Source organism: Arachis hypogaea, chromosome 14 (assembly GCF_003086295.3).
Source record: "Arachis hypogaea cultivar Tifrunner chromosome 14, arahy.Tifrunner.gnm2.J5K5, whole genome shotgun sequence".
NCBI classification, from domain to species: domain Eukaryota; kingdom Viridiplantae; phylum Streptophyta; class Magnoliopsida; order Fabales; family Fabaceae; genus Arachis; species Arachis hypogaea.
Window position 1 is genome coordinate 21,659,638 of NC_092049.1, and position 9,734 is coordinate 21,669,371.

The following is a 9,734-nucleotide window of genomic DNA, read 5'->3' on the forward strand; positions in this document are numbered from 1 at the left end:
CTATTCATTAAATATTAATTGTAATATTGTAATACAATTATAATAAAGATATTTTTTAAAAATAAATTTATTTAGAGAAATATAAATTGGTTATTAATAACCGGTGCCATTGTCATATAATAATAATAATAATAATAATAATAATAATAATAATAATAATAATAATAATAATAATAATAATAATAATAATAATATTATTATTATTATTATTATTATTATTATTATTATTATTATTTTTTTTTTTTCGATTAATAATTGATAAGTAGTTTAATAATTCATTAAATATTGATTTTATATAACTATAATAAAGATATTTTTTTAAATTAGTATAATATGTACTATTACTTAAATTCTAATTATAGTATAATTATAATAAAGATATTTTTATAAAATAAACTTAGAAGCGAAAATAGTGCATTCATTTTGGCGGAAAAATAGATTTATGAGAAATCGACACCTCACTTCCATTAGTTAGGAGAAAATCCAGTTTTAGTATATTAAGTAGATACAAATTTAAATAATTAGTTGGTGTAGATTTAGATATTATGTAAATCATTAATTTATTTCTAAATAAAATGTGAAATAAAATATTAAATTGGTGTCTTACATTTGAGTCTAATTCTGTTTTGATCCCTAAATTTTAAAGTGTCTTATTTAAATCCAAAATTAAACATATAAAAATTTAGAATTTTACATTAACTTGTGTGTATATATAAAGAATATTTTAGTAATTTCACACTAGCGGAAATTTAGCGGATCTTCATGGGGTGGGTACCTCAATCCTGTCTCCGTCTCCGTTTATTTGTGGAGACAGGTCTCCATCATCGTAGAGATTTTGTGGGTCTCTATTTTACTCTCCGTCGCAGGTTTTTTTCGCGGTCTCCGCAAATTCGAGCTTTTTTGCCATCTCTAGTTGCCTATGCTATTTTTTTTTATTTTTTTAGATATTGGTGAAATTGTGGTATAATATTTAATTATTGGATGATATTTTTCAAAATTTTAAGACATATTATCAATACACAAAGACATATTATCCCACCCCAAAATTTTAAAAAATATCATAAAACTTAATAATTGAATTTTATACCAAAATTTTTTCCATATCCAAAAAAATTAATCATATTTCTTTTAGTTTTTTTTAAATAAAAATTATTTTTTCATCATATTTGTTGGTAAAACGTTTTGCCCTTGTTTAATTTTATTTATAATGTTTTTTGGTATTAAAATTTTTAACAGATTAATAATAAAATAATTCTAATGATGGTATATGACGAAATCATTTGATAATTAAATTTAATTAAATTGGTTTAATAATTTATTAGTACAATAAAAATTAATTAAAAACATAAAAAAATTGCTAAACTTAATTATAAAAATAACTTATCCCCCTGATATTTTTCAAACAATTCTACCTTCACTTTTTTTTTGCAAAATTTTATAAATATAAAATACTAAAAATAAAAATATAAACTAAACTAAAATGATCATTTTTTTTAACAAAACTATGTGTTTTTTTATTTGTTAAACCAACTACCAATTTTACTGTCACTAATGCTATATATACAATTTGATTACACAATTATACAAGACAATTATTAAAATTTGTTGTAAAATAAATAAACAAGGAAGATATAATATAAAATAAAAAAGTATAAATAGAAGAGTGGAGTATTGATATTCACTAATATAATTATCTCATTATATTTAATTTATATATTTACTAGTATATTGCAATTAAAAAAAAAACACAGAAAAAATAGAAAGAAAGAGAATTTTATATGTTATTCCAATATATAAAGAGAGAGAGTGAAGTATTTGTTATTGTTATTTCTCTGTGTATTATTAACGGAGGATTAACCTCCTATTTATATATATATTAGGCTTTGATTTTTCAAACTTTATTAAAACCTTCTTTTATTGAGAAACTAAGCCGCCCAAGTATTAATGGGCATCCAACTCATCCCTTATCACAACACTCCCTTTGAATGACCATTTAGAATTATGCCTCGTTAAAACCTTACTAAAAAAATCAATGAAAAAAAATTTTAGTGAAAGAAAAAGAGTACAATATTCTTTGTGATGGGGACTGCCTTATTAAAAATTTTGTCAAGAAAAATCCGTTAGGGACAAAAACTTGACTAAGAAAAAAAGAGTACAGTCTCCTCCTCTTGTCAACATTATTTAGGTAGCATTTGTTTTGAGGTATTGAGACAGAGACTGGAAGACTGAGACTCAGTATCATGTTTGTTGGTTCAGAGACTGGTACTAAAATTTCTGTCTCTATTCCTAAAATTTCAGTATTTCAATACCTCCAAAAAGTAGGGACACAGGAGACTAAAATTTTTAGAGATAGAGACTGAAACTTTAATAACATTTTATATCTAAAATACCTTCATTTTAATTAATTAATTTCAATTTTACCCTTTGTACAAATTAAATTAGAATTTCATTCTTGATTCAATTTCTGTCTCCTACTTTACACCAAACAGAATATTGAGATTTATTTTAATCTCTGTCTCTTAGTCTCTGTCTCTCAGTCTCAGTCTTTCTATCTCTGTCTCTTCACCAAACGCTACCTTAATGTCTCAGAATCGGCGCATCCCAATCTAAGGTACCAAACTTTCAAATGAGGATTTTGGAAGTGACTTTGTAAATAGATCTGCTAGATTCTCGCTTGAGCGGATCTGTTGGACATTAATTATTCCTTGATTTTGAATATCATCAGTGAAGAAGAATTTGGGAGAAATATGCTTTGTTCTATCACCTTTGATGTATCCGCAATGCATGCTGTATTATCTTCAAATAGAACAGTTGGAGCTATCTTATGATCAATCAGCTCACATGATGATAGAATATATTGGATCAAAGTCCTGAGCCAAAACCACTCACGACTTGCTTCATGTATCGCTAGTATTTCAGCATAATTAGAAGATGTTGCTGCTATCGTCTGTTTCATTGACCTCCATGATATAGCTGTATCACCATATGTGAATAAGTATCCTGTTTGAGATCTCCCTTTGTGTGGATCAGACAAGTATCCTGCATCTACATAGCCAACTAGTTGTGACTTTGATCCATATGGATAGAACAATCCCATATCAACCGTCCCGTGAAGATATCGAAAGATTTGTTTGATTCCATTCCAATGTCTTCTGGTTGGAGAGGAACTATACCTTGCTAATAAATTCACAGCAAATGATATATCAAGTCATGTATTATTAGCAAGATACATTAGTGCCCCAAGGCACTAAGATATGGTACTTTAGGACCAAGGATATCTTCATTTTCCACATCCAAAGACCTTACGATCATTGGGATACTCAAGGGATGTGACTTATCCATATAAAATCTCTTCAAAATCTTTTTTGTATATGTTGTTTAATGAATAAAGATCTCATTTTTTGTATGCTCGATCTGCAGGCCGAGATAAAATTTAGTCTTTCCAAGATCTTTCATCTCAAACTCTTCTTTTAGAACTTTTATAATTATTGGAATCTCTTCAAGAGTTCTAATGATATTTAAATCATCAACTTACATAGCAATTATAATGAAGTCAGATGCAGATTTTTTTATAAAAATACATGGGCATATATCATCATTCTTGAATCCGTTTTTGGCCAGATACTCAGTAAGACGATTATATCACATTCATCCAGATTACTTTAGACAATATAAACATCTTTGCAATTTGACTGAGTATAACCCCTATGAATATTCATTGGACGATTTAAATATCTTTAATCCTTCAGGAATTTTCATATAGATATCACGATCTAATGATTCGTATAAGTAGGTTGTTACCACATCCATTAAATGCATATATAATTTATGATATGCAGATAAACTAACCAAATAATGCAATATTATTGTATCCACTACAGCAAAATATGTTTCTTTATAATCTATACTAGACCTTTGTGAAAAACCTTGTGCCATAAGTCGAGCTTTGTAGCGTATAACTTCATTTTTCTCATTTCATTTTCTCACAAATACCCATCTGTATCCAATAGGTTTTACATCTTCTAGTGTACGGATTACAGGTCAAAAGACTTCATGTTTTACAAGTGAGTTTAAATCAACCTTTATAACTTCTTCCCATTTTGGCCAATCATTTCTTTGTCGACATTCTTCGATTGTTCTTGACTCAAGATCCTTACTTTTATGCATGATATTTAGTGTCATATTATATGCAAATATTTCATTGATAATTATCTTATTTCGATCCCATTTTTCTCCTGTAAAGACATAATTTATCGAGATCTCGTCATTTTCACAATTTTCAGGTACCTGAACGTCTTCTAAAGTCAAAACTATATCAGAATTTTGGACAACTGCAGGTGTCTTTACTATGTCTTTATCTTTTTCAACAGGAATAGTATTTACCTCTTTTCTTTTTCGAAGATTTTTGTCTTTGGAATTGACAGGTGTATCACGCTTCTGGCGTGAATTTGTTTCAGTGGCCACTTGTCCAATTGGTATATCAATTTGAATTAGGGCATTTTCAGCTGGTATATAAGATTTGGTTATCCTCTTTGTATCGGAAAATGTATCAGGCAACTCGTTTGCTATTCTTTACAAATGTATAATCTTTTGAACTTCTAGTTTATATTGCCCTAATCGAGGATCTAAATGCATCAAGGATGATGCATTCCAATTAAGTTTCTTTTCAGGAAGCTTATTCTCTCTCCCTAATGTTGGAAATTTTGATTCATCAAAATGGCAACTGCAAATCGGGTTTTAAATACATATCTAGTTTGTATCTCAAGATACCTCACTATAGATGGAGAATCATATCCAACATATATCCCTAATTTTTTTGGGGTCCTATTTTGGTGCGAGAAGGTGATACAATGAGAACATATATCGCACACCTGAATATTCTTAAATGGGGAATACTTGGCTGCTGGCCAAAAGCTAACTGCATATATAGGAGAGAACTGATGGTAACTTGTTGGCCTCAAACAAATAAATGTTGCGGCATGTAAAATAGCATGCCCCCAAGCCGAGGTTGGAAGATTTGTTCTCATAATTAAGGGTCTAGAAATTAATTGGAGGCATTTAATAAGTGATTCTACTAACCCATTTTGTGTGTGAACATGAGCTACTGGATTTTCAACACTTATTCCGTTACCCATACAATAAGCATCAAAGACTTGGGAAGTAAATTCGCCAGCATTATCAAGACGAATTGCTTTGAGTGGATTTTCTGGAAACTGTACTTTTAATCGAATAATTTGAGCACGTAATCTCGTAAACGCCAAGTTGCGAGAAGATAATAAGCATACATGTGACCATTTCGAAGATGCGTCTATTAGGACCATAAAATATCTAAAAGATCCACATGGTGGATGAATAGGTCCACATATATCGCCTTGAATCCTTTCTAGGAATTCAGGAGACTCAAATCCAATCTTTACTGGTGATAGCCTTAAAATTAACTTTTCTTGAGAACATGCAGCACAACAAAATTCACTAGATTTAAGAATCTTCTGGTTCTTTAGTAAATGTCCATGGGAGTTTTCAATAATTCTCCGCATCGTGGTTGTTCTCGGATGACCCAATCAATCATGCCAAGTTATGAATTCATTTAGGTTGGTAAACTTCGGGTTTACAATGACATGTGATTCAATTACACTAATTTTAGTATAATATAACCCAGATAAAAGTGAGGGTAACTTTTCTAATATAACCTTTTTATTTGAATAATGAGTTGTGACACATAAGTACTCATGATTTTTCTTATTCATTGTTTCAATATGATACCCATTTCGGCGAATATCTTTAAAACTCAACAAGTTTCTTAGAGACTTGGTAGACAATAGTGCATTATTTATTATGAATTTTGTTCCTCCGGAAAATAAAATTATAGCTCTTTTGAGCCTTTTATCACATTGCTTGAACCAATAATAGTATTAACATATTCTTCTTTTAGTATAAGATATGTAAAATATATATTACTTTTGAGAATGGTATGTGAACTAGCACTATCTGCAAAGTAAACATCTTCATTATATATTCTTGTCATTTTCTTCAAAGACAAATAATAATAATAAAATGAGTAGAAGTATATGTACAGTAAAATTATTTTCTTAATTGTTTTTCTAAGAAATACTGTGCGTAGTATCATATACTAAAAATTTTATTATTATTATTTTAGAACTTGGCACATTTAGTAATTTTAAAATTTATAAACATAAATATTTTATTAAATATTATTTATATACATCACACTTGAAATTCAAATACATAGAGAATAAAACTTAAATGTTTTTTTTTATATTTATTTACATGATTACTTAACAAACATACATATTAAACTTTTTCATCATTGATCAATTGACCAATATTTTCTTCAAAATCCTCAAAAAAATCAGATACATCATAATGAGGTGTAATTTCCAGCAGCATCATTTGAAACAAAATTCGTCTTCTTTCCTTTGTCGCCCTTTTTCAAAGACACTTGATAAAGATCAACTCGGTGCCTTGGGGTACGATAGGTACGCGACCAATGACCCTTTCCATCACAACGAAAATATTTATCCTGTGTTGATTTATTTTGCCTATTGTTTCTTTCTTTATCCCACTTCTGATGAGATCATTTCTTGTGAACATAATTTTTCTTCCTTCCATAATTTTTCTTGTTACCAAAACCTTGCCATTTACCTCTTCTGGGGTTATGGTTTGCCGCATTTGCTTCAGGAAATGGGCCGGGGTGGCACCAACTGGGCGCGCTTCATGATTTTTTAAAAGCAACTCATTGTTGCGTTCAGTAACAAGAAGGCAAGAAATTAACTTAGAATATTTTTTAAATCTTTTTTCTAGATACTGCTACTGCAGGAGCACATTCGAGGCATGGAAGGTCGAGAAAATTTTCTCTAACATATCATTATTAGTTATCTTTTCCCCGCATAATTTCATTCGTGAGGTGATTTGAAATATTACTAAATTATATTCATTTATGGATTTAAAATCCTATAGACGCAAGTGCGTCCATTCATATCGGACTTGAGGAAGTATCACTGTCTTTTGATGATTATAAATTTCTTCAAGGTCTTTCCATAGATCTGCAGGATCTTTTAATGTGAGATATTCATTTTCAATCATTCGTCAAGATGATGCCGAAGGAAGATCATAGCTTTGGCTTTATCCTTCTGAGATGCATTATTTTAAGCCTTAATGGTATCTCCAAGATCCATCGAATTAAGATGGATTTCAGTATCTAGTATCCATGATAAGTAGTTATTTCTAGATATATCAAAAGCATTAATTCAAGATGAGAGAGTTTTGACATAATGAAAATTTATTACGAGATAACTACTTATAAAATTATCGTGTATCCATGATAAGTAGTTATTTCTAGATATATCAAAAGCATTAATTCCTAAATTTTGATCAGAGTCTCGTGCTGATAACGTATTGTAAAATAAATAAACAAGGAAGATATAATATAAAATAAAGAAGTATAAATAAAAGAGTGGAGTATTGTTATTCACTAATAAAATTATCTTAGTATAATATAAGTAATTTATATATTTACTAGTATATTACAATTTAAAAAAAAAACACGGAGAGAAATAGAAAGAAAGAGAATTTTATATGTTATTGCAATATATAAAGAGAGAGAGTGAAGTATTTGTTATTGTTATTTTTCTATGTGTTATTAACGGAAGATTAACCTCCTATTCATACACATATTAGGCTTTGATTTTTCAAACTTCATTAAAGTCTTCTTTCATTGAGAAACTGAGCCGTCCAAGTATTAATGAGCATACAACTCATTCCTTATCACAACAAAATTTAAGTTTCTAGCATCGCTACGAAGTTTTTTATTTTTTTGGTTTTACATAACACACCTCTATTCACACACACTACAATTACCGTAGATTTTATATTTTTTGTATTTAGATGTTTCATTTTTTTTTGGTGACAGATATTTCATTTTCTTGCAAATAAAGAGGATAATTACGACAATTAGTTATTCTCTCTTTTTTTATACAAATTTGATTTTACAGAAATTATATTATATATAGCTTTTTATAGGAATATTCTGATTTTTTGTGAAACTTTTATATCTCAAATTTCTCTCCATAACCTTGTAAGATCAACTAGTGCTTGGTTTGTTATCCCCTCTTTCTAACTCATTTCTTTTGGCTATATGATATATTATTTTTACGGTATAGTTTTTATCTTTTTTGAAAGGTCAAACTAAACTATCCAACTTATCTATTTTCTTAAAGGAGTTTGGAGTATCTTTTCTGCAATATTCTAAAAAAATATCATAAATTCTCTTTCTATCCCATTCCTTATGAATATTGATGAGTTTTGTCACTTTATCCACCTTTTGATTTCTCCTTTTCAATGGATAATTCAATTCCTAAATTCAGTTATCTTCTTAAATATTGACTTTTCTTTCCTATTATATACTCTATTTGTTATTCCTTTTTAAAAACTCTCTCCCTTATAACATACTTTTTCACACTCAAAATTTTTTATGCTCTTTCACTTTCCAGAAGTATGCATCTGAAAAGTATATCGCTTTTAAGATTTGGACCCATAAGATTTTAGGATTGTGGACCAACTTCCAAGTCTGTATTTCTGGTTGAGCTATATTCTGATGAGATAGCTATTTAAATTCTATCCCTTCATTTTTTTTACTTTTCCACAACTTATCTCACCTTCTCCGTTGTATTCATCTATCTTTCATTGGAATTCTTCACTAAAATTTATCACTTTAACATATACTTTCTTGCAAAAAATTTTAGAAAATCGTACAACGCTCATGACATGCGATGAGATAGATTGAATCATTGCCTTTATAAGAACTTCTTTCTCTGGGTTAATTGAGAAGAAATTCTTTTCAACCTTCTATCTTGTCCTTAACTTTTTTTTATTCAATTTAAACCTTTTGATTTAGATCTACTCTACTAAGTCGAGAGTCTAAGATATTTGCTAGGATTGTCTCAAGTTGAGGTCTCAGAATTTTCTCTATGTTCACTCTTGTTTGAATAGAAATTTGATTCTCGAATATTATGCTCGACTTATCCAAATTTATCACTTGTCCCGATGCTAAAGTATAGATATTGAGGATATGTATAATTTGATAAATCTCTTCCTCTCGGACCCTTGAAAAAATAATACAATCATAAAAAAAAAATAATAGTCGGGGCATAAGGAACTAATTTAACACCATAAATTAATTTTTTCTTTTATGCTTCATCCATAAGAATGGTTATTAGTATTTTAGAAATAATAATGAAAAGATAAGAAAAAAGGGAGTTTCCCTATCTCAATTCTCTCTCTTTGAGATGATTTCTTTTATCAGATTGTCATTAATATTAAACCCTGTATCTAATACTCCTTACACATTCCATCATAAGACCCGTCACTCGTCCACTACTTCTTGTTAAATTCAAAGGTTAAAAAATTTTTTTTCAAGTAATCTCATTCAAGTCTATCGTATGCTTTGTTCATATCAAGTTTAGCCGCCAAGTCCTGTGAACTTTTCTTACCTTTTCTTGAAGAGAATGAAACACTTTAACAATAATTATGTTATCTTGAATTTATTTCTCCCTAACTAAAGCATGCTAAACTGGAAAAATAATGTGATGTCATCATCACCCTTGAGATAATTTTATAAATGTTGTTACAACAACTAATAGATTTTAAATGATTGAAATTTTTCACTTGTTTAGTTTTTGGATTAAAACTATGATAGAGTTTGTGTATGAAGAGTG